Below are 22,587 nucleotides of genomic sequence, written 5' to 3'. Positions count from 1 at the left end.
ATGCAGCCACTTCTGGCAGCCACTGCCGTAGTCACCTCCGGCGATCAGCATCCTCGGCATCCAGTGTCGTCACCTCCGGCTGCCGTAGACGCCTTCGGCGACCCGTGCCGTCAGCACCCACGGGACAACCGTCATTCTGCGGACTCAGGTTTGTTTATTCCGGCCATCGCGCCGAGATTGGGTTCGGCCATCGAGCCGAGGTTGTTCCGGCCATCGAGTCATTGGGTTTTACTCTGTGTATCTCTCTTATGATTACGAGCTATCTGTGTTATCCGGCCTGTGTGTCGCGTATCGGCCTACGAGCCATTATGTCTCGGCCTACATGCCACTTTCCGGATCCAGGGCCACGACGACTTGATCAGTAGCTCGACCAGCTCATCCATCCATCCGAGGGCGCCCCCCTGGGCCAGGGTACGTTCTCGTACCTTTTCTGCATTTAGTTAATTATTCTGCTATACTATTATGTGGTTACTCATACATCTGTGGGATTCGCCTCGAGCACCGAGGTACCAGAGACCGGGGGAACCCGGTCGCTGGATACAGGTACAGTTGACCGGAGGAGGACTTCAGACGACATGGTCAACGCAACGGACAGCTCATCGACCGGGTCATGAGGATGCGGTAAACCTTCCAGACACGTCACACCGGCAGGTTCGTTTTCTCAGCTTCCAGACAGGATCAAATTGGCGCCGTCTGTGGGAACGCGCCTGATCTGGAACGTGAAGATGGACGACGCCGGAGAGTTCTGCTATCCTCATGACCTAGGTCAGTCTTTCCGTTATCTGTTCTCGGTTAGTTATGTGATTTGTAGTAGTTCTTGAGCCAGGCCCCGAGCGATCGGTAGGAGGTTTATATCGAGCCACGGGTTGAAGCCCCGAGCCGATCGGTAGGAGGTTTATATCGAGCCACGGGCTCGGCCAAGGCCCCGGCCGTCGGTAGGAGGTTTATATCCGAGCCACGGGCTCGGGAAAACCCCGAGCCGTTCGGCGGGGAGGTTTATATCCGAGCCCAGGCTCGAGGCGAAACCCCGAGCCGATCGGTAGGAGGTTTATATCGAGCCACGGGCTCGGCCAAAACCCCGGCCGTCGGCGGGAGGTTTATATCCGAGCCACAGGCTCGGACAAGGCCGCCGATCGGCCGGAGGTTTATATCCGAGCCACGGGCTTGGCGAAGGCCCAGCCGATCAGGAGGTTTATATCGAAACCACGGGCTCGGCGAAAACCCCGGCCGTTCAGTAGGAGGTTTATATCTGAGCCCAGCGCTCGGCAAAGAGAGCCGTTCGGCCGGAGGTTTATATCCGAGCCACGGGCTCGTCGAAGGCCCCTCGGCCGGGAGGTTTATATCCGAGCCACGGGCTCGGTCGAAAACCGGCCGTTCGGCCGGGAGGTTTATATCTGAGCCGGGGCTCGATGGCGAACCCCGAGGCGGTAGGAGGATTATACGAGCAGGGGCTCGATGGTGAACCCGAGCCGTTTGGCGGGAGGATTATATCTGAGCCGTGGCGCTCACGGGCTCGATGGTGAACCCCGGCCGAGCAGGGAGGATTATACGAGCCGGGGCTCGATGGCGAACCCCGAGCCGTTCGTGGGAGGATTATATCTGAGCGTGGCGCTACGGGCTCGATGTGAACCCCAGCGAGCGGCGGGAGGATTATATCGAGCAGGGGCTCGATGGCGAACCCCAGCCGCTCGGTAGGAGGATTATATAAGCCCGTAGGCTGCTACGGGCTCGATGTGAACCCCAAGCCGAGCGTCGGGAGGATTATACGAGCCGGGGCTCGATGGCGAACCCGAGCCGGCGGTAGGAGGATTATATCTGAGCAGGGGCTCGATGGCGAACCCGGCGAGCGGGGAGGATTATATCTGAGCCGGGGCTCGATGGCGAACCCCCGGCGTGGGAGGATTATATCTGAGCCGGGGCTCGATGGCGAACCCTCGAGCCGATCGGTGGGAGGATTATATTCAGCGATCATCACGGTTTGGATCGTTCGGCGGACCGACATCATATATCTATATCCCCGTTCGGGTTGGCGACCTTCACCGACACAGACGGTTATGATCATCTATCTCCCGTTAAAATTCGGCGATCGTCGCGGCGGTATCTATTCTTCGATCGGCGTCATTCGGTCCTGCTGTATCATCCGCCGACATTTATCCGCCGATCGACATCATTCGTACCTTGTATCGTCCGCCCGGCATTTATCCGACCGATCGACTTTATTCCGGTCGCACGCACTGTATCGCCCGCCAAGCATTTATCCGACCGATCGACATCATTCCGGTCGCACGCGCGGTATCGTCCGCCCGACATCTATCCATCCGATCGGCGTCATTTCGATCGCTCGCACGACAGCGTCCGTTTAGCATCTATCCATCCGATCGGCATCATTTCGATCGCTCGCACGACAGCGTTCATCTAGCATCTATCCATCCGATCGACTGCACTTCGATCATCCGGTCGGTATCTTCATGGTCGCGTACTAGGCATCGCTCATCCGCTCGGTCTACTTGTTGTCCAGCGTGTTGTTCGGTCTGCTATGCTTGCACTCGCCATGCGCTTGTTGTTTTGCCGCTCATTTGATGTTTTGTCGTCCGCTCGGTACCGTTACCATCTCCTACGACGCCACTATTATAGCGACCGCTCGAGCGACATTATATTATTGGTTCAGCGATTTAGCTTTGACATCGAGAGCGGTTCAATTCTTTGCAATAGACTGTCCAGTCAGTCGGACTCACGCCTCCTTTGACTAGACTTGAAGGGGAGGCTTGTGATCCAGATGGGGCGAGGGGCAGGGGAGTAATTAGGGGATCAGGGAGGGGCACTTTAGTCATTAAGGAGGAGTAGGGTTGGAGGTAAAAGGGGAGGACTGTAGCACAGCGAAAGGGGGCTTTTTTCTGGCCTCGACGGCGGCCAAAGGGGGAGATTTTTTCTCCTCCTCGCGCCTTTCGCCGGAGTGGGCGAGATCATCGACGCTCTCCTCCTCTCCTCCAGCCGGCGAACGTCTTCAGTAGCCACCACCTCTCCTTCCCACTAGCCGCTGCTCTCCTTTCTTCTTCACCACGAGCCCATCGCAGGTGACTCCAGCAGCCACCTGTAGCTCCCTCGTCCTCACCACTTTCAGCCATAGCCGGCTGTGAGCGCCTCCGGGAAGGCTTTCTGGGGTTGTGGTTTCCGTCGCCAAGCATGAGCAGAAGACGCCTCTCTCCCTCGTGCGCCATCACCTCGCCACCTTCCGTTCCTTCACGATCCACGCCGATGCAACCACTTCTGGCAGCCACTGCCGTAGTCACCTCCGGCGATCAGCATCCTCGGCATCCAGTGTCGTCACCTCCGGCTGCCGTAGACGCCTTCGGCGACCCGTGCCGTCAGCACCCACGGGACAACCGTCATTCGGCGGACTCAGGTTTGTTTATTCCGGCCATCGCGCCGAGATTGGGTTCGGCCATCGAGCCGAGGTTGTTCCGGCCATCGAGTCGTTGGGTTTTACTCTGTGCATCTCTCTTATGATTACGAGCTATCTGTGTTATCCGGCCTGTGTGCCGCGTATCGGCCTACGAGCCATTATGTCTCGGCCTACATGCCGCTTTCCGGATCCAGGGCCACGACGACTTGATCAGTAGCTCGACCAGCTCATCCATCCATCCGAGGGCGCCCCCCTGGGCCAGGGTACGTTCTCGTACCTTTTCTGCATTTAGTTAATTATTCTGCTATACTATTATGTGGTTACTCATACATCTGTGGGATTCGCCTCGAGCACCGAGGTACCGCTGGATACAGGTACAGTTGACCGGAGGAGGACTTCAGACGACTTGGTCAACGCAACGGACAGCTCATCGACCGGGTCATGAGGATGCGGTCAACCTTCCAGACACGTCACACCGGCAGGTTCGTTTTCTCAGCTTCCAGACAGGATCAACCAATATTATAAATTTTAATATATTGATAATCTTAGTAATATAACAAATATTTTAAATATTAATTATTTAAGTTAATAACTAATATAAATTTATAATATATTAAATTTACATAATAAATTAAATTAAATTAAATAATATTAATTTATAATATTTAAGAATATTTAAAATATAAATTTAAGAATATAATTGTAACGACCCAATTTTCCCTATTTCGAGTTCTAAAAGTCCTTATAAAAATATAGAAATGCTTTAGAAAAATTTTAGGGATTTTTAGAAATTTTTAGAGTATTTTTATGCTATTTTTGGAGTTCGTTTGGTATTTTTACTGAACGAAAGAAGTTGACAAAAAAATTTGTCAAAACCGAAGCTCGAACCCACGACCTCGGGTCGGACTGACCCAACCGGACACGGCTCAACCAGCTGAGCTATATGGGCTTTGTTAACTAAGTATGGGGAGAAATAAATTAAAGCATAGTTGGAATCGGTTTAAAACCTAGGTTATAAAGGGTTAATTTCTTATTCCCGAAACCAAAACTTTTCCTCACCCTTCCCTCGCGACGGCGCGCGGCGATATCTGCTCTCGGGCGAAAACGACGCTGGACCTAGGGTTTCTCTCCGGCGACCGACGAAGTTTTCTTCCGGTCGGCCTTCACCTGTGCGTGGTCACCGCGACAAAGAGAGCTCGGGAACTCAAGGGAGCCGCCGAGATCTTCAAGCTTCACCCGAAACCCTAGATTTCTCCTCTCCGATTGTAAGTCCAAGAACAGCGAGGTGAGTTGCTTCTCACCTGCAGTAGGAGTTGCTCCGAGCTTCGATTTGCTTTCCTTGCTTTCGAATTTTACTGTGCCGAATAAGAGTTTATGCTGGAGCCTTTCTTTCTTGCTTTCTCTGCTTTCGGGTCATTGTGTGCAGCCGGTTGGTTGTGCTTGCTGCCGTGAATCAAAGAAGGAAGAGGGGGGTTTTGATCGGATAGGATTTTCATGGGGTTTGGCAAATAGTTAGGTTTCAATTCGGCAAGCTTGGATTACTAGGTTTCAACTCAGCAGCTTAGTTTATTATGCTTCAGTTTAGCAAACTTGATTTCTTATGATTTCTCCTTGCTAATTACCATATATGAACATCCCCTTATTCTGAATAGATAGTTTTAGAAGTTTGCTAGTTTAACAAGCAGGAATAGATTCTTATTATGTTGGTATGAATAACATTTAGTTTTAAAGTATGTAATTAAAGGTACTGCAGATTTTTGGTTAGTAATATAGCACAGTTTTGTTAAGCATGATAGGGCAGAATGTTATGTGGAATTTAGTAACATAGTATGCAGATTTTGTTAAGCTTATAGTATGCAGAATTTAGTAGTATAGTGCAGAATTTTAGTATAGTTAGACCTCTTTGTATGCTTAAGTTGTTCTAGTTTCCTATTTGCTATTGGAATAACATGAGCAGTTCTATTTTTATAGCATGCAGATTTTTATAAGTAAAGTATGCAGATTTTTACTAAGCAGCTTTTCATAAGTATTGCATGCAGATTTTAGATAAGCTTAGTATGCAGATTTTGATAAACTTAGTATGCAGATTTTTATTAAGCTTTACATGCAGATTTATGTTAAGCTTTGTATACAGATTTTCAGTACGTAGAGTGTGTTCTAGTGCACCCCAAGTGCTTGATAAAATGCTTAGCTCAATATAATGCTACAGTAGGCATTTTAATAGCTCAGTAAATGCAGTAGAAGCATTTAAAATAACTTATTTAGTCTTGCTTCAGCTTATATGGGACTACGGTCCAATGGGTGGGCTTCCACAATCGCCTCTAGGTTCAGATAACCTAGTTCTAGGTTCAGATAACCTAGTAAAAGCAAGATAAGAAAATTAGCTATGAAATCAGTATTTTATTTTCAGCAGTGGCACTGTACTGGATTAGATATCCATTGGGTTGGGCTCCCACAGTCGTCCCTAGGTTTAGATAACCTAGTAAACCCTACTAGACTCGGAACTTGCAATCCCGGGTTTAGTTAGGGATGCGCGCACAGCAAGTACAGTTGTCGGGCCCATCAGCAGCATGATTATTATTTTAATCTATTATGTAAATAGTTTTCAAAACTTCACAAATTAGTTATGTGAATACAAGTTAGACTCAGTTTAGCATTAATTAGTTTAGCTTAGGTATCAATTCAGTTTCTTATTGATACACATGATAGTTCTATGATTAGCTTTACACGTTAGCTTTTCAATTAGTATGATTCCTTTATTGCTATTTATGAGCATGATTAGGTATACATGTTTAGTATTTCAGTTAGTATGATCCCTTTATTGGTTTATGAGCATGATTAGCTATACATGTTTAGTATTTCAGTTAGCATGATTCCTTTGCTATTTATGAGCATGATTAGGTATACATGTTTAGTATTTCAGTTAGTATGATCCCTTTATTGGTTTATGAGCATGATTAGCTATACATGTTTAGTATTTCAGTTAGCATGATTCTTTTGCTATTTATGAGCATGAGTAGCTATACATGTTAGCTTTTCAGTTAGTTGATTTCTTTGCTATTTATGAGCATGAGTAGCTTTACATGTTAGCATTCAGTTTTAGCATGTCTTTATTTGTATACATGCATATCGAGTTTTTGTGAGTAGATAGCGCTCACTAAGCTTTATGCTTATAGACTGCATTTCCTCCTACTGCAGATAAAGGAAAAGCTAAAGTATAAGGAAGAAGGCGACAAGGAGATGCTGTGACAGTGTGTGATGTGTGGACTATGGAGATCCTTGAGACTTAGCTAAAGAACTCACTTAGTTTAAGATTTGTTATGTTTCCTTTTCTTTTCTCCTTAATGCTATGATGAAGTTGAGATTGTAATTGAGTCTATTCCGCACTTTGTTATGTTTTATTGTTGGAGTATTATCTATATACTATTGCTAGAGTAGTTTCATTCTTCTTATTGAGTTATTATACTGCGTGGTTGAGTGATTATATGTTCCAGCCGCCTGTGGCTGAGTATATATTATTTGTATTGTTGATTTGGTCACCGGTACAGGGGAGACTCTGCCGAAATTTTTCGGTAGGGTTTCCATGTGATTTTTAATCATACCGGTTAAGTAGAGTTAGTAGTCAAGTAACGGTCATCCTTAGAGTGTAGTAGTAGTAAGAAGGGTGGTCGTTACAGTTGGTATCAGAGCAGTTCCCATTCTCCAGCATCACACACATCAGCATCAGCCTTGCCGTCTTCCAAGTAAGAATACCTCTACTGTATTTATGTTTCTTGCTTTCATGTTTAGGAATAATTATAGCATGCTTATGTGTGATAGCCTCTAACATGTTTATAGTAGCTAGTTAGACGTGATTAGATTAGTTATGTACATCCTCTATGTCTTTAGAAATGGCACGAGGATGCCCAGCTAGAAGGACACTAGCTACTGAGCCCCAGCAAGAGGCCTCAGTTACAGGAGCAGCTAGCTGAACAGCAACTGGAGATAGCCACCTTAAAGGCTAATCAGAATACTCCACAGTCACCCGAACCGAATCGGCGACTCGAAGTCTTAGAGGTTCCACCGCCAACGCCAAGACCCGGACCACAGAATCCAGGAATGAGCCAAGAAAGGAAGCCTATCTGATCCGGTGAGTCAAGCTCGAGAACTTCTCAGGCACCAGCGAACCATGGGATGCTCAAGCCTGGTTCAAAACACTGGAGAGCACGATGGAGCTTCCGGGCCGGAACAGGAGAAGGTGAAGTGTGCCTCCTTCTGCAAGACACGTATGTGGTGGGAGAGAGTCGAAGCGCCCGGTGAACCAGATGTCATGGGCGACTTCGAGAAAGAATTCTTCGAGTTCTTTCACATGGTCACAAACCGCCACTACGACGAGTTCACGGAGTTTCGTCAGGGCAACCTATCAGTTGAGGAAGCCGTGAAGAAATTCAACAGACTGGCTCGTCTATGTCCCGAATTAGTCAGCACAGAGAAGGAACGAATCCGGTTGATGCTCAAGATGCTGAGGCCAGAGATAGCAGTGAACGTGGCTGGTGGCATACATAGGACACAAACCACAGAGGAGTTAGTGAGCAGTGCCTTGACCACAGAGCATTACCAGAACAGCATAAAGCAGCAGAAGCAAGTCTCCTCAGAGTGCAAAGGCCAAGGAAACTCTCACACTCAAAAACAGCAAGGCCACAGCTCTAATTGGAAAGGGAACTCCAGCAGCAAGCGCAAATCAGGGAGTGACCCAGAAGGAGGACCCTCTAGCAAGCGACCCAGTTATCCAAAGTGTGCTACTTGTGGGAAATTCCACCCAGGGGTTTGTCGCAAGGGTACACGCGGATGCTTCAAATGTGGACAGGAAGGGCACATGACTAAGCAGTGCCCGAACAAGACCAGCCTTCCTCCACCACAGCAGATTCAGTACGAGGTCAAGCCAGCACAGTTACACCAGATGCAGGCCGCTCTAGATGGTCCATACATCAGTCAGGGCAGACTAGAAGCCCCCTCAGCTACGACGAACGCGAGGATCTACTCACTCACTAGAGAGGACGTAGCAAATGCCTCGATAGTTGCCACAGGTCATATTAGTATTTTACAGTAAAGTACAACTGTCTTATTCGATACTGGGGCAACCCATTCTTATATAGCTAGGGCGTTCGCCGTAAAGTCAGCAATAGCTCCAGAGGTACTCAGTGGTCAGTTTCTGACGACACTACCTTCGGGAGAAGTTATGGCATCCACGGGTTCGCAGTGCCAATTCATGATAGCGCATGAGAACTCTTTTGTGAGCTGATAGTGCTAGACATGACTGACTACGATGTCATATTTGGAATGAACTTCCTGATCAGATACGGTGCCTCCATAGAGTGCCGTAAACAGAAAGTCGTATTCCAACCTGAAGCAGGAGCACAGTTCGAGTACATCGGAGAACCCAAGAGAAAAAGAGCAAGTTAAGTCCTCGATACGTAGGACCCTACCCCGATCACAGAGAGAATTGGGAAGGTAACTTACAAGCTAGACTTACCTCAAGATATGTCAGCAATACACAATGTATTTCATGTCTCCATGCTAAAGAAGTGTATTCACGACCTTAGCCAAGTGATTCAGCCTCAGACAGTGTAGATCTAAGAGGATCTTAGCTATGAGAGCAGACACAGATAGTGGACAGAGCAGACAAGAGACTAGGAAACAGAGAAGTGTCATTAGTAAAAGTCATCTGGTAGAACCAGAAGCACGAGGAAGTTACTAGGGGAGCGTGGAGACAGCATGAGACAGAAATATATCCAGAATTATTCTAAGTTCGAGGACGAACTTTTTATAAGGGAGGGAGAATTGTAACGACCCAATTTTCCCTATTTCGAGTTCTAAAAGTCCTTATAAAAATCTAGAAATGCTTTAGAAAAATTCTAGGGATTTTTCGAAATTTTTAGAGTATTTTTATGCTATTTTTGGAGTTCGTTTGGTATTTTTACTGAACGAAAGAAGTTGACAAAAAAATTTGTCAAAACCGAAGCTCGAACCCACGACCTCGGGTCGGACTGACCCAACCGGACACGGCTCAACCAGCTGAGCTATATGGGCTTTGTTAACTAAGTATGGGGAGAAATAAATTAAAGCATAGTTGGAATCGGTTTAAAACCTAGGTTATAAAGGGTTAATTTCTTATTCCCGAAACCAAAACTTTTCCTCACCCTTCCCTCATGACGGCGCCGGCTCTCGGGCGAAACGACCGGACCTAGGGTTTCTCCGGCGACCGACGAAGATTTCTTCCGGCGGCCTTCACACCTTCGTGGTCACCGCGACAAAGAGAGCTCGGGAACTCAAGGGAGCCGCCGAGATCTTCAAGCTTCACCCGAAACCCTAGATTTCTCCTCTCCGGTTGTAAGTCCAAGAACAGCGAGGTGAGTTGCTTCTCACCTGCAGTAGGAGTTGCTCCGAGCTTCGATTTGCTTTCCTTGCTTTCGAATTTTACTGTGCCGAATAAGAGTTTATGCTGGAGCCTTTCTTTCTTGCTTTCTCTGCTTTCGGGTCATTGTGTGCAGCCGGTTGGTTGTGCTTGCTGCCGTGAATCAAAGAAGGAAGAGGGGGGTTTTGATCGGATAGGATTTCATGGGGTTTGGCAAATAGTTAGGTTTCAATTCGGCAAGCTTGGATTACTAGGTTTCAACTCAGCAGCTTAGTTTATTATGCTTCAGTTTAGCAAACTTGATTTCTTATGATTTCTCCTTGCTAATTACCATATATGAACATCCCCTTATTCTGAATAGATAGTTTTAGAAGTTTGCTAGTTTAACAAGCAGGAATAGATTCTTATTATGTTGGTATGAATAACATTTAGTTTTAAAGTATGTAATTAAAGGTACTGCAGATTTTTGGTTAGTAATATAGCACAGTTTTGTTAAGCATGATAGGGCAGAATGTTATGTGGAATTTAGTAACATAGTATGCAGATTTTGTTAAGCTTATAGTATGCAGAATTTAGTAGTATAGTGCAGAATTTTAGTATAGTTAGACCTCTTTGTATGCTTAAGTTGTTCTAGTTTCCTATTTGCTATTGGAATAACATGAGCAGTTCTATTTTTATAGCATGCAGATTTTTATAAGTAAAGTATGCAGATTTTTACTAAGCAGATTTTCATAAGTATTGCATGCAGATTTTAGATAAGCTTAGTATGCAGATTTTGATAAACTTAGTATGCAGATTTTTATTAAGCTTTACATGCAGATTTATGTTAAGCTTTGTATACAGATTTTCAGTACGTAGAGTGTGTTCTAGTGCACCCCAAGTGCTTGATAAATGCTTAGCGCAATATAATGCTACAGTAGACATTTTAATAGCTCAGTAAATGCAGTAGAAGCATTTAAAATAACTTATTTAGTCTTGCTTCAGCTTATATGGGACTACAGTCCAATGGGTGAGCTCCCACAGTCGCCTCTAGGTTCAGATAACCTAGTAAAAGCAAGATAAGAAAATTAGCTATGAAATCAGTATTTTATTTTCAGCAGTGGCACTGTACTGGATTAGATATCCATTGGGTTGGGCTCCCACAGTCGTCCCTAGGTTTAGATAACCTAGTAAACCCTACTAGACTCGGAACTTGCAATCCCGGGTTTAGTTAGGGATGCGCGCACAGCAAGTACAGTTGTCGGGCCCATCAGCAGCATGATTATTATTTTAATCTATTATGTAAATAGTTTTCAAAACTTCACAAATTAGTTATGTGAATACAAGTTAGACTCAGTTTAGCATTAATTAGTTTAGCTTAGGTATCAATTCAGTTTCTTATTGATACACATGATAGTTCTATGATTAGCTTTACACGTTAGCTTTTCAATTAGTATGATTCCTTTATTGCTATTTATGAGCATGATTAGGTATACATGTTTAGTATTTCAGTTAGTATGATCCCTTTATTGGTTTATGAGCATGATTAGCTATACATGTTTAGTATTTCAGTTAGCATGATTCCTTTGCTATTTATGAGCATGATTAGGTATACATGTTTAGTATTTCAGTTAGTATGATCCCTTTATTGGTTTATGAGCATGATTAGCTATACATGTTTAGTATTTCAGTTAGCATGATTCCTTTGCTATTTATGAGCATGAGTAGCTATACATGTTAGCTTTTCAGTTAGTTGATTTCTTTGCTATTTATGAGCATGAGTAGCTTTACATGTTAGCATTCAGTTTTAGCATGTCTTTATTTGTATACATGCATATCGAGTTTTTGTGAGTAGATAGCGCTCACTAAGCTTTATGCTTATAGACTGCATTTCCTCCTACTGCAGATAAAGGAAAAGCTAAAGTATAAGGAAGAAGGCGACAAGGAGATGCTGTGACGGTGTGTGATGTGTGGACTATGGAGATCCTTGAGACTTAGCTAAAGAACTCACTTAGTTTAAGATTTGTTATGTTTCCTTTTCTTTTCTCCTTAATGCTATGATGAAGTTGAGATTGTAATTGAGTCTATTCCGCACTTTGTTATGTTTTATTGTTGGAGTATTATCTGTATACTATTGCTAGAGTAGTTTCATTCTTCTTATTGAGTTATTATACTGCGTGGTTGAGTGATTATATGTTCCAGCCGCCTGTGGCTGAGTATATATTATTTGTATTGTTGATTTGGTCACCGGTACAGGGGAGACTCTGCCGAAATTTTTCGGTAGGGTTTCCATGTGATTTTTAATCATACCGGTTAAGTAGAGTTAGTAGTCAAGTAACGGTCATCCTTAGAGTGTAGTAGTAGTAAGAAGGGTGGTCGTTACAATAATATATTATAATAAAAAAAATCCGTACTTGCACCATTTTGGTGTAAGTTTTAAGGTATCCATTGGAGAAAATATGATGTCCCTTTTATATTAAAATGGTGTAAAAGGGCACCGGTTGAAGTTGCTCTTATACGTATAAAAAAATAATACATGTAATTATAGGACGATCTCATTTTTAATTTGCATCAGCTAGTTAACATGCCAGCAGTTAATAGACACATGCCAATTTTTTTCCCTATGATAAATTTATTATACTTTTAACTAATGATATATTCATTAATTTTAAAAATTGTTAATAGATTTATTAATCGAAGTAACATGCGTAGATATGTAACCATAAATCGATTTTTTATCTTACGATATTTTTTTAGGAGATTGAAAGGGAGGAAAGGAAAATAGGAAGAGGTTGCATGCATAATTGTATTATTAATTAACTCAAAGTTTCTATATAGCTCGAAGCATCTTTAATGGAGATATTTAGAGGGAATATTTTTCTAAATATCCTCCTCTTAAACATTTCTCATTACGAGGATATTTGAGGGGTGATTAAAAATCATTGGGTACAAATTAGTGTCAGATGATTTCTCTCTTGTGAGGTCTACAAAAATGATGGGCTAGCATTATTTTTTATTTTTTTATTATTTTTTTTAATTCAATTAAATTTAAAAAAACGAAACATTAGAAGAAACAAGATCAAACGTTCAAACGAATAAATGTTGGAGCAATAAGAAAGTGATACATTTGGAAGAGTATAATAATAATAATAATAATAATAATAATAGGACCAACTCGTTCAAGCACATCAACTCTTCATAATGGACACACGAGATATGACAGATGAACAATTTCAAAATCATCAAACGATATGTGAACAGTTGAAAAAAATTGAACATGTAGTTAATTTTTATGGTTTATTTTATCTCCTCCATGTTTATTTTATCGGCAATTTACCAAAGGACGCACTTGAAAATCTGAATCTACCAAAAGGCGTACACTACTTTGGTATTTACCAAAGAGCGCACTTTTTTAAAAGCATTTCCTATTTTACTCTCATGATAATTTGACTTTTTCTATTATTTTTCTTTTCTTCATTATATTTCTCTCACTTCTCTCTCTCCTCTGTCAGCAGAATATAGGAATAACATTAGTCAATCTTTAATCACATTTTAATACATTTGAAGAAGCCAAAATAAATAATGGACACCAGATTTGGACTCCTTGTAATTTTAGAAATCCACAAGAACTTAAATGGGTGCAATCGGAGCTTTCTAGGTCGATCAGTGGGTTTCGGTCAAAACCCACTGATGGACCTAGAGAGCTCCGATTGCACTCATTTCAGTTTCTATGGATTTCTAAAATTACAAGGAGTTCAAATATGGTGTACATTATTTATTTTGGCTTTTTATAGATATTAACAAGAAAAATCAAAGAATCGGCATAAAAGCCCATGTTGGGCCTGATATCATTCCATATCAGGCCCACATTGGGCCTGATTTGAGTCCATATCAGGCCCAATGTGGGTTTTTTTACCGATTCTTTGATTTTGCTTGTTAACATCTATAAAAAGCCAAAATAAATAATGGACACCATATTTGAACTCCTTGCAATTTTAGAAATCCATAGAAACTGAAATGGGTGCAATCGGAGCTCTCTAGGTCCATAAGTGGGTTTTGACCGAAACTCACTGATCGATCTAGAAAGCTCCGATTGCACCTATTTCAGTTCTATGAATTTCTAAAATTACAAGGAGTGAAAATATGATGTCGATTATTATTTTTGGCACTCCTAATGGTGGACCAGAGGTTTTGAAAAACCCTAAATCTCTCTTTCATTTTTTTTTCCTTTTTTTTTGTTTAGGCATGATATGAAGATATATCATGCCCACGTTGGGCCTGATATCTCTTCATATCAGGCCCAATGTGGGCCTGATATCTCCCCATATAAGTGTTGGTGCAATCTTAGGTCAAGGTTGACCTGGTTGACCAGACTCGAGTTGACTTGACTCGAGTTGTGTTTTGATGTTTGACGAGTTATGTTTGACGATGTTTGACGAGAAGAGAAGTTCTATTCTTGATATGGGACAAGAATAGATGTTTGGGAGATTATTGGTGCAACCGTAGGTCAAGGTTGACCTGGTTGACCTGATTCGGGAAAAAGTCCAAGCAGGGAGCTTGGCATGTGAAAAGTCCAAGTGTGGAGACTTGGCACGGGAAAAGTCCAAGTATGGAGACTTGGCAACTGGAAAAGTCCAAGTATGGAGACTTGGCACGGAGAAGTCCAAGCAGGGAGCTTGGCACGAGGGAAAGTCCTAACTGGGATGTTAGGCAGTTGGAAAGTCCTGGTGAGTGAAGCCAGGCAGTGGGAAAGTCCTAACTGGGATGTTAGGCAGTTGGAAAGTCCTGGTGAGTGAAGCCAGGCAATGGGAAAGTCCTAACTGGGATGTTAGGCAGTTGGAAAGTCCTGGTGAGTGAAGCCAGGCAGTGGCAAAGTCCTAACAGGGATGTTAGGCAGTGTGGAAATCCTGGTGAGTAAAGCCAGGTGAAAACCCTAGTGAGTGAAGCTAGGTGAAAGTCCTGGTGAGTGAAGCCAGGCAAGGGAAAATCCAGATGGATCAGAGATGATCGGAAATCTGGTGTGGAAAAGTCTAAGTGGGTCAAAGGGATTGACCGGACACTTAGCGGGGAGTGCTAGCAGGTCAAGGGAGTGACCAGATGCTAGGGATGATGTACCAACAGGTCAAGGTTGACCGGATGTTGGTGTAGAAGCCTTAGGTTTAGGGCTGAGAAGTTTGGATCGGTCTGGTGACCGATCCAGTGATACTGCGTTTGCCCTGATCGGTCTGGTGACCGATCAGAATCAGATCAGTGGCTCACTGATTGTAATCTGATCGGTCTGGAGACCGATCAGGAGGCAACGCAACCTCGCAAGAAGAAAGCCGTGGATCGGTCTGCTGACCGATCCACCCATGGCCTGATCGGTCGGCAGACCGATCAGGCATAGATCAGTGGCTGAGGAACCGAAGCCTGATCGGTCCACAGACCGATCAGGAGACGCCGATCAGACGAGGGACCGAAGCCTGATCGGTCTGTGGACCGATCAGGAGGTTCCCTGATCGGTCCATGGACCGATCAGGAATCTAGCCGTTGCGACGCAACGGCTAGTTCTCTGCTCTTCTTCTTCGCAGGTATAAAAGAGGGCTACAGGACTTCGGTGATTATTTTTCTTCGTCTACTTCTTCTTCCTTCTGGAAGTTCTCTCCTGCCTGAAGCTTCTGCTTCTTCTGGTGCTCCGAGCTTTGCTGAGCTCAACCGCTGTCGAAGCTTCGCGTGAGCTTTATTCCACGACTGGATCAGCTGCTGCTGAGTTGCTTGTTGCATCTGTCCGTGAAGTTGCTACTTCATCCGGGACCCCAGTCGACGAGAAGGCAAGCTACTGTGTTTACATTCCTGTTGTATTTTGTTCTTGCTATTCTCTTGTACTCTTAGCTTGCTGTTGCAAGTAATTGTGGCGAGGTTTCTCCACCCACAAGGAGTTTGATTTAGCCGGTTTTCCGGGGACTCATCCACCGACGGATTGATAGGCTTCGTCCACCTTACGGACACGCCGAGGAGTAGGAGTTTCATCTCCGAACCTCGTTACATCCTTGCGTAGAGGTTTGATTTCTTCTCCTATTTTCTTTCTGCATTTAGTTTCCGCTGCGCTAACCCTAGTTTGTAGAAAGAAACGCGAGCAATTGGGGTCGGCTATTCACACCCCCCTCTCTAGCCGTACGAAGAGATCCTAACAAGTGGTATCAGAGCAAGGTCGCTCTTCGCCGGATTAACACCCGAGGGAGCACAAGCTAGAGATGGATCAACTCGGAGAGGACATCACGATTCCACCCTTCTACGATCGCGACGACTTCGCGTTTTGGAAGGTAAGAATGAAATATTTTCTTATGACTAATCTTGAGAATTGGAGGTGTGTGCAAGTAGGTTTCACTCCTCCGGAGGATGAAGAAGGAAAACCTCTCAAGAAGAAGAGGTGGACGAAGGAGCAAATCCACCAATCAACCATCAACGATGAGGTAACGAAAATCATTGAATTTTCTTTACCTAATGATGTTTTGTGTAGGATAGGTGGATATAACGATGCCAAGGAGTTGTGGAATAACTTGGCAAAGCTCCATGAGGAGAACTCCATTTCAAGTCATGAAGAGGAGTCAAGTGAGCCAAGGAGCTCATTTCATGGAGGAATGGATTTAGAAGTTGAGGGCTACTCAACATCTAAAGAAGAAGAGAAGAAGAGTTCTTCTTCAAGTTCGGAACAAGAAGAAGAAGCGTCTACCTCCGGAAGGGATGAAGAAGAGAGCTCTCATCCACCCTCAAACCTAGGTAACTCAAGCATTTCAATTTCAAATAAATTGCATATATTATGCTTTGAGTGTAGGGAATTTGGACATTACAAGAGTAAGTGTCCAAAGAGGGTTAGGAAGACTCCACCGGCGCCAAAGATCAAGGAAGCCGGAGTCCCGATACGCAAGGGCAAGGAGCACGTGGTGTGCTTCCAATGCAAGCGAAGGGGACACTATAGGAGTCAGTGTCCGAGGGGGAGGCAATCTCACAAGGACAAGAGATCGAGCACATGTATAGGGGGAGCTAGGGCAAACCCTAAGGTAATCTCTAAGGCACATTCTTGCAATTCTAGTAGGATGCATGCTAGTAGCCTTATTGCTATTGTCAAGAATGATAAGCATGTTAATTATAGAAATCGATACACATGCTTAGGTGCCAAACATGTGAGCCTAGATAAGGATAACTCTAGGAATGCTAACCCTAGGATTAACACTTCTAAGGTTAAGGAAAACCTAGGTAGAAACCCTAAATCAACTAGACACATGCCTAGGAACACCTCAAGAAAGAATGACAAATCAAAACTTGAGGTATTAGAGAGGGAAAATCAAGTCTTGAGGTCAAGACTTGATAATTTAGAAAAGGCCCTTAAAAACATGGAGAAGTCATCTCTAGGGTTTAAGGGTCAAAAACCAATGTCCAAGGACAAGAAAGGTTTGGGTCACAAACCTAAGTCCCAAATGGTCAAGCCCACCTATCATAATGTTCCATTCGATTATGGAACAAGACCTAGGGCTAGGGAGACCAACACCAAGGTCACAAGGGGAGTCACCCCTAGAGTTGATCTTGATGAGACCCAAATGACCAAGGCTTCAAAGCCTAAGAGGGTCATTAGGAGGGTTGCTAGGGAAGTCATCCCTAGTGAATATTTAGTGAACCTAATGAGCTCACATAGGTATTGGGTTCCTAGGAGCATCTTCTCTACCCCATAGATGGGTTAGAGAGTGTCAACTCCGATTAGAAGGGTAGTTAGCCCAACTTTGAGGAAATTGACACTCAAGGAGCATTTTCAAGGTTTTGTTAACCTTTGAAAATGAAATAGAATTACCATTTACTCCTTGGAAGAGTAAAATGTGCCATTATGGAAAAGAATGATCTTATTTGGCATAATTTAAGAAAACCTAGAGAAACACCATAATTGGGATTTTGGTTTTCTCTTAGGGATATATGGGCAATCTAGGGTTAGATTTTAAGTTAGCTAAGGCTAAGGATACTTAGATAGGGAATTTAGGTATTTTATTTGTGCTAACTTGCCATGATTGGTTGCCATATGCCATGCCATGACATCATATTTAGTTTATTATCATTTGAAATGTCATGATAATGCTTAGGCTAGTTTATATGTCATGCTTTATTTAAGTTTTCAAACTTTATGCCATGACATCATGACATTGACACATGTTTTTACTTATGATATCATTATATGCCATGTCATCATCTCTTGCATTAATAATCAATTGAATTGATTTAAGGATGAAAAACACATTTTGATATTGAGATCAAATTTGTGTTTAGAAAATGCATGAGACCTTAGTCTAAGATACCTAAACCCATATCTCACATCAAAATTGCCATGGATATGTTTGATACACTCTAGATGTGTGTGAGATATTAGGATCATGAATTAGGATCAAGGTGCATAGTTCTTGTACCTAGATGAGCCTAATTCAAGAAATGGAGGATCATAGGGAAAGCTTGTGTACAAGTCATGTACATTTAGCCCTAAGATTATGGTCCTAAATTAAAAGGTTTAAAATCATTTTGAAATTGATTTGGAAAACCTTGATGAAGCCATCTTAGTGATTGCATTCATCATTGAACATTGTGATACAAAGTTGAGTTAAACTTGAACTATTTCAAAGTTTTTTGAACTTTGTATCAAGATTGAAAAATGGAAGTTATTTTCATAGAAAATTATTTTTCCATGATAGTGTAAGATATGAGGAATGTATCCTCAAAGTTTCGTATTTTTTGGAATTTTCTTGAATTTATTAGTTAGTTTGATTTTCAAATCAAGTTGTAATTTGACCGTGTGTGGAGCAGTCTGATACATTATGGACCTATTATATTGTGGACCGATCCAGTGAGTTCCAGTAGCACGAGTGTGATCTGGTGAAGGGCTGATCGGTCTGGGGACCGATCAGGGCGTGCCGAATTTCTGATTTTTCAGCTGTTGTCTGAAATTTCAGTTATGGAAATGGTGTTTTTGGATTTCTAAAGGTTTGGAACTCACAAAGACATTGTTGGTGCAATGGTCAAGGGGGAGTTGACCTTTAGGGGGAGTTTTACCTAATTGTCAAGGGGGAGTTGACTTTTAGGGGGAGTTTTTACTTCTTAATACTTTTGAGGATTAGTGATATGGGATTATCACTAAGTTGATTGTTGAGTTTAGTATCAAGGGGGAAATTAAGAGTTTCAATGAAAGGTATGGGACTTTCATTAGGAAGAAACTCTTGACCTTGATACCCTTCTTTTTCTTTTTGATGTGTGTCAAAAAGGGGAGAGTGTTCATTGGAGAATTATTGGAGAACCCAAGTTAGGTTATCGGGTTAACCTAAGCTAGGGGAAGAATGTCAAGGAATGTTCGAGGAAGAACATTGGAATTCTTTTTGATGTGTGTCAAAAAGGGGGAGAATTATTGGAGAACCCAAGTTAGGTTATCGGGTTAACCTAAGGGGAGAATGTCCAGAGAATGTTCAAGGAAAGAACATTGGACATTGGAAGATGGTTGGAAAACCTAAGTTAGGTTATCGGGTTAACCTAACTTGATTTTGGATTTTGTCAAACATCAAAAAGGGGGAGATTGTTGGTGCAATCTTAGGTCAAGGTTGACCTGGTTGACCAGACTCGAGTTGACTTGACTCGAGTTGTGTTTTGATGTTTGACGAGTTATGTTTGACGATGTTTGACGAGAAGAGAAGTTCTATTCTTGATATGGGACAAGAATAGATGTTTGGGAGATTATTGGTGCAACCGTAGGTCAAGGTTGACCTGATTCGGGAAAAAGTCCAAGCAGGGAGCTTGGCACGCGAAAAGTCCAAGTGTGGAGACTTGGCACGGGAAAAGTCCAAGTATGGAGACTTGGCAACTGGAAAAGTTCAAGTATAGAGACTTGGCACGGAGAAGTCCAAGCAGGGAGCTTGGCACGGAGAAGTCCAAGCAGGGAGCTTGGCACGAGGGAAAGTCCTAACTGGGATGTTAGGCAGTTGGAAAGTCCTGGTGAGTGAAGCCAGGCAGTGGGAAAGTCCTAACTGGGATGTTAGGCAGTTGGAAAGTCCTGGTGAGTGAAGCCAGGCAGTGGCAAAGTCCTAACAGGGATGTTAGGCAGTGTGGAAATCCTGGTGAGTAAAGCCAGGTGAAAACCCTAGTGAGTGAAGCTAGGTGAAAGTCCTGGTGAGTGAAGCCAGGCAAGGGAAAATCCAGATGGATCAGAGATGATCGGACATCTGGTGTGGAAAAGTCTAAGTGGGTCAAAGGGATTGACCGGACACTTAGCGGGGAGTGCTAGCAGGTCAAGGGAGTGACCAGATGCTAGGGATGATGTACCAACAGGTCAAGGTTGACCGGATGTTGGTGTAGAAGCCTTAGGTTTAGGGCTGAGAAGTTTGGATCGGCCGTGACCGATCCGGATATCGTTGTTCGATCGTCCGCAGTGACCGATCGTAATCGATCGCTGGCTCATCGACAATCGATCGGTCCGAGACCGATCGAGGCAACGCAACCTCGCGAAGAGCCGTGGATCGGATCGCCGACCGATCCACATGGCCCGCACCGATCGTGCATAGATCGAGTCGACGGCCTATGGACCGATCAGAGGTTCCGATCGGTCCACGCACCGATCGTGAGACGCCGATCGACGAGGGATCGGCTGATCGGTGCGTGGACCGATCAGAGGTTCCTGATCGGTCCATGGACCGATCAGAAATCCGGTATCAGTGGCAACGGCTAGTTCTCCTCTTCTTCTTCGCAGTATAAAAGAGGGGACTTCGTGATTATTTTTCTTCGTCTACTTCTTCTTCCTTCGAAGTTCTCTCGCTCAAGCTTCGCTTACGGTGCTCCGAGCCACGAGCTCAACCGCCGAAGTCGTGAGCTTTATTCCACGATCGATCAGCCGAGTTGCTTGTTGCATCCGTCCGTGAAGTTGCTACTTCATCCGGGACCCACGAGAAGGCAAGCTACTGTGTTTACATTCCTGTTGTATTTTGTTCTTGCTATTCTCTTGTACTCTTAGCTTGCTGTTGCAAGTGATTGTGGCGAGGTTTCTCCACCCACAAGGAGTTTGATTTAGCCGGTTTTCCGGGGACTCATCCACCGACGGATTGATAGGCTTCGTCCACCTTACGGACACGCCGAGGAGTAGGAGTTTCATCTCCGAACCTCGTTACATCCTTGCGTTGAGGTTTGATTTCTTCTCCTGTTTTCTTTCTGCATTTAGTTTCCGCTGCGCTAACCCTAGTTTGTAGAAAGAAACGCGAGCAATTGGGGTCGGCTATTCACACCCCCCTCTCTAGCCGTACAAAGGATCCAAAAAGTGATATCAGAGCAAGGTTTGCTCTTCGCCGGATTAACACCCGAGGGAGCACAAGCTAGAGATGGATCAACTCGGAGAAGACATCACCATTCCACCCTTCTACGATCGCGACGACTTCGCGTATTGGAAGGTAAGGATGAAGTATTTCCTTATGACTAATCTTGAGAATTGGAGGTGTGTGCAAGTAGGTTTCACTCCTCCGGAGGATGAAGAAGGAAAACCTCTCAAGAAGAAGAGGTGGACGAAGGAGCAAATCCACCAATCAACCATCAACGATGAGGTAACGAAAATCATTGAATTTTCTTTACCTAATGATGTTTTGTGTAGGATAGGTGGATATAACGATGCCAAGGAGTTGTGGAATAACTTGGCAAAGCTCCATGAGGAGAACTCCATTTCAAGTCATGAAGAGGAGTCAAGTGAGCCAAGGAGCTCATTTCATGGAGGAATGGATTTAGAAGTTGAGGGCTACTCAACATCTAAAGAAGAAGAGGAGAAGAGTTCTTCTTCAAGTTCGGAACAAGAAGAAGAAGCGTTTACCTCCGGAAGGGATGAAGAAGAGAGCTCTCATCCACCCTCAAACCTAGGTAACTCAAGCATTTCAATTTCAAATAAATTGCATATATTATGCTTTGAGTGTAGGGAATTTGGACATTACAAGAGTAAGTGTCCAAAGAGGGTTAGGAAGACTCCACCGGTGCCAAAGATCAAGGAAGCCGGAGTCCCGATACGCAAGGGCAAGGAGCACGTGGTGTGCTTCCAATGCAAGCGAAGGGGACACTATAGGAGTCAGTGTCCGAGGGGGAGGCAATCTCACAAGGACAAGAGATCGAGCACATGTATAGGGGGAGCTAGGGCAAACCCTAAGGTAATCTCTAAGGCACATTCTTGCAATTCTAGTAGGATGCATGCTAGTAGCCTTATTGCTATTGTCAAGAATGATAAGCATGTTAATTATAGAAATCGATACACATGCTTATGTGCCAAACATGTGAGCCTAGATAAGGATAACTCTAGGAATGCTAACCCTAGGATTAACACTTCTAAGGTTAAGGAAAACCTAGGTAGAAACCCTAAATCAACTAGACACATGCCTAGGAACACCTCAAGAAAGAATGACAAATCAAAACTTGAGGTATTAGAGAGGGAAAATCAAGTCTTGAGGTCAAGACTTGATAATTTAGAAAAGGCCCTTAAAAACATGGAGAAGTCATCTCTAGGGTTTAAGGGTCAAAAACCAATGTCCAAGGACAAGAAAGGTTTGGGTCACAAACCTAAGTCCCAAATGGTCAAGCCCACCTATCATAATGTTCCATTCGATTATGGAACAAGACCTAGGGCTAGGGAGACCAACATCAAGGTCACAAGGGGAGTCACCCCTAGAGTTGATCTTGATGAGACCCAAATGACCAAGGCTTCAAAGCCTAAGAGGGTCATTAGGAGGGTTGCTAGGGAAGTCATCCCTAGTGAATATTTAGTGAACCTAATGAGCTCACATAGGTA

Source organism: Zingiber officinale, chromosome 1B (genome assembly GCF_018446385.1).
Source record: "Zingiber officinale cultivar Zhangliang chromosome 1B, Zo_v1.1, whole genome shotgun sequence".
NCBI classification, from domain to species: Eukaryota; Viridiplantae; Streptophyta; class Magnoliopsida; order Zingiberales; family Zingiberaceae; genus Zingiber; species Zingiber officinale.
This window is presented reverse-complemented; position numbering follows the sequence as displayed.